The sequence below is a fragment of the Octopus sinensis genome, linkage group LG2 (assembly GCF_006345805.1).
Source record: "Octopus sinensis linkage group LG2, ASM634580v1, whole genome shotgun sequence".
Taxonomy (NCBI): Eukaryota; Metazoa; Mollusca; class Cephalopoda; order Octopoda; family Octopodidae; genus Octopus; species Octopus sinensis.
In genome coordinates this window covers 204,052,165-204,056,186 of record NC_042998.1, presented here as the reverse complement: position 1 = coordinate 204,056,186, position 4,022 = coordinate 204,052,165, and positions in this window count along the sequence as shown.

Here is a 4,022-nt window from a genome sequence, read left to right as displayed (position 1 = left end):
CACACACACACACACATACACACATGCATGTATACATACGACGAGCTTCTTTTCAGTTTTTGTCAATAAAAAACAAATCAAAGGGTTTTGGTCAGTCCGTGGCTTTAGTAGAAGACACTTTCCCAAGGTGCCACACATTGAGATTTAACCCGGAACAATATGGTTAGGAAGCAAACTTCTTACCACGTATTCGCCTGTCCAAGACGCTGCGCAGAGGGATCGGAGCCTGGTCCTCTGGGTTGCGAAGTGAGCTTCTTAACTCTTCGGCCATTCTTCTCCTAAAGTATAACATAATTCTTTCAAATGTCCGCACAACGCCAGCAATATGTGAGGTGTTGCGTTTACTCGATTCTATTCACCCGGTTATATGACTGGTACCTTTTCTTTTAGTTCCGAAAGTATGAAAAGCAAAGTGGACTTTAGTGGCATCGCCTAATATTTATATTTTACTTGTTCCAGGCATAAGACTTCGGGAATGCTGGGGCACCGCTTGGAAGAATTTTAGCTGAATGATCCAAGTATAACGCCGCTACCATGACAACCAACATTATTTCTTTTTTAAGTATAAATTTGGGAGCTGATTCAAAGGAGAGGATTTCCAACTGGATGAAATCTCCAAAGGGTCTAAATCCACAAGTCTCTAATATTCGTAGAAGGGCTAGCAGAAGCCGTGACCTGGAAGCAGTCCGGCCCCTTTAGAGTACAAGAAGTTAAGGGCCGAAACACTTACCTGTTAAGAGTTTCTTCTCTGAAGACTTCTTGCTGTTCACCTCTCTTGAGAGTTTCTTAACACAGGGTTTATTGAAGCGTAGCAAAATAGTGCGAAAATATGGAAGCACTCCGTCGGTTACGACGACGAGGGTTCCGGTTGATCCGAATCAACGGAACAGCCTGCTCGTGAAATTAACGTGTAAGTGGCTGAGCACTCCACAGACACGTGTACCCTTAACGTAGTTCTCAGGAAGATTCTGCAGGACACAGAGAGTGACAAGGCCGGCCCCTTGAAATACAGGTAGAACATAAACAGGAAGTAAGAGTGAGAGAAAGTTGTGGTGAAAGAGTACAGCAGGGATCACCACCATCCCCTGCCGGAGCCTCATGGAGCTTTAGGTGCTTTCGCTCAATAAACACCCATAACACCCGGTCTGGGAATCGAAACCGCGATCCTACGACCGCGAGTCCGCTGCCCTAACCACTGGGCCATTGCGCCTCCACTGCGAAAATATAACGTAATGTAATCAGATATTGCCCGACAAATTCTTGCAAAACATGACCGATATCTGTTAGGCTGGAAAGAATGTCCTGTCGCATTGCAAGACAGGAAAGGAATAAATGTTTCCCTTGTCTTAATGGATACATTTAATCAAAATAATATTTACCCTCATTATAAATAACATAATCTCATCTATTTTACTAATTACTCGTTTACTTGTTTCAGTCATTTGACTGCGGTCATGCTGGAGCACCGCCTTTAGTCGAGCAAATCGACCCCAGGACTTATTCTTTGTAAGCCTAATACTTATTCTATCGGTTCTCTTTGGTCGAACCGCTAAGTTACGGGGACGTAAACACACCAGCATCGGTTGTCAAGCGATGTGGGGGGGAAAACAAACACAGACACACACACATACACACACACACACACACACACACACACACACATATATATATATATATATATACATATACGACGGGCTTCTTTCAGTTTCCGTCTACCAAATCCACTCACAAGGCTTTGGTCGACCCGAGGCTATAGTAAAAGACACTTGCCACGCAGTGGGACTGAACCCAAAACCATGTGCTTCATAAGCAAGCTACTTACCACACAGCCACTCCTGCGCCTAGTTGAAATTGTTGGAACACTCAATATAATTCTTAACCTCTTCGCAATAAACTGCTTTCTAAATAATTTTGCAACGATCTGAAACGATGAGAGTCAGATGGAACAAAATCAGAAGAGTAAAGAAGATGAAGCAAGACTTCCATGAGCAATATCCGGTTTTGAATATCGAGTAACGTCCCTTTGCGACAGACGAATGATGCAAAGTGTGACTTGAAGGGAAGTGTTTTGTTAATTCTCTTCAACTACGACGTTTAGAAACTCAATATTCTTTTCTACTCTAGGCACAAAACCCGAAATTTTTGGGGAGGGAGCCAGTCGATTAGATCGACTCCAGTACGCAACTGGTACTTAATTTATCGACTCCGAACGGATGAAAGGCAAAGTTGACCTCGGCGGAATTTGAACTCAGAACACAAAGAGAGACGAAATACCTATTTCTTTATTACCCAAAAGAGGCTAAACATAGAGGGGACAAACAAGGAGAGACAAACGGATTAAGTCGGTTATATCGACCCCAGTGCGTAACTGGTACTTATTTAATCGACCCCAAAAGGATGAAAGGCAAAGTTGACCTCGCGGAATTTGAACTCAGAACGTAGCGGCAGACGAAATACCTATTTCTTTACTACCCACAAGGGACTAAACACAGAGAGGACAAAGAAGGACAGACAAACAGATTAAGTCGATTACATCGACTCCAGTGCGTAACTGGTACTTAATTTATCGACCCCGAAAAGATTAAAGACACAGTCGACCTAAGCGGAATTTGAACTCAGAACGTAACCGGCAGACGAAATACTGCTTAGCATTTCGCCCGGCGTGCTAACGTTTCTGCCAGCTCACCGCCGTTTTAGAAACTCAATGATGACAGAACTTGGTCGTCTAGGTCGAGGGGAATCTGCGACAAAAAAATTTCCGGAGTGAAACTGTTCAAACCTTCGTTGACCTGTCCGAACACTTAACACTTCATTTCCAGAGACAAAAAGAATATTTCTTACCGTTTCCATTTCTGAAAAACTGTTTTTGAATTCAAACAGCAGGCAGCGTCTAGTATGGATCTGATCAGAACTCATTTGAAAGGCAAAAATCGATACGAGTTTAACCATTATGGAATTTTTGAGTAATCTACAAAAAAAAAAAGAAAGATAAAACAAAAACACAGATTAGAATGTAAAAATGAATGTTTATTTCAGCATAAGTATTGAAAATGTACCTTCAAAGAGATCGAATCAAAAACGCGACAGGACTTTCCAGCCGAATGCATCTTTTTAACTAGTTTCAGTCATTGGACTGCGGCCATGCTGGGGCACCACCTTGAAGAATTTTAGTCGAACGAATCCACCTCAGGACTTATTCTTTTTAAGCCAGGTACTTATTCTATCGATCTCTTTTGCCGAACTACCGTTTGTCAAGCGGTAGTGAGGGGAGGCAACACACACACATCCACACACATGCATGCATGTACACACACACACATACACGCGCGTGCACACACACGCACTTATATACGACAAGCTTTTTTCAGTTTCTGTCTACTCATAAAGCTTTGGTCTGCTCGAGGCTATAGTAGAAGACACTTGCTCAAGGTAACAACCGACTGGACTCGGGTCCATGTGGTTGGGAGACCCCCAACACAGCCACGATCCAGAACAATAACCCGAAATTATAACACAATACAACGCAGCAGAATGCATTCTCTTTTTACTCTTTTTACTTGCTTCAGTTATTTGACTGCGGCCATGCTGGAGCACCGCCTTTAGTCGAGCAAATCGACCCCGGGACTTATTCTTTGTAAGCCCAGTACTTATTCTATCGGTCTTTTTTGCCGAACCGCTAAGTGACGGGGACGTAAACACACCAGCATCAGTTGTCAAACAATTCTAGGGGGACAAACACAGACACACAAACACATACACACACATACATATATATATATATATATATATATATATATATATATATATATACGACGGGCTTCTTTCAGTTTCCGTCTACCAAACCCACTCACGAGGCTTTGGTCGGCTCGAGGCTATAGTAGAAGACACTTGCCCAAGGTGCCACGCAGTGGGACTGAACCCGGAACCATGTGGTTGGTTAGCAAGCTACTTACCACACAGCCACTCCTGCGCCCACAACGCAGGATAAAAGAATGATATAAAAACAAAGTGTTAGCGAAGAC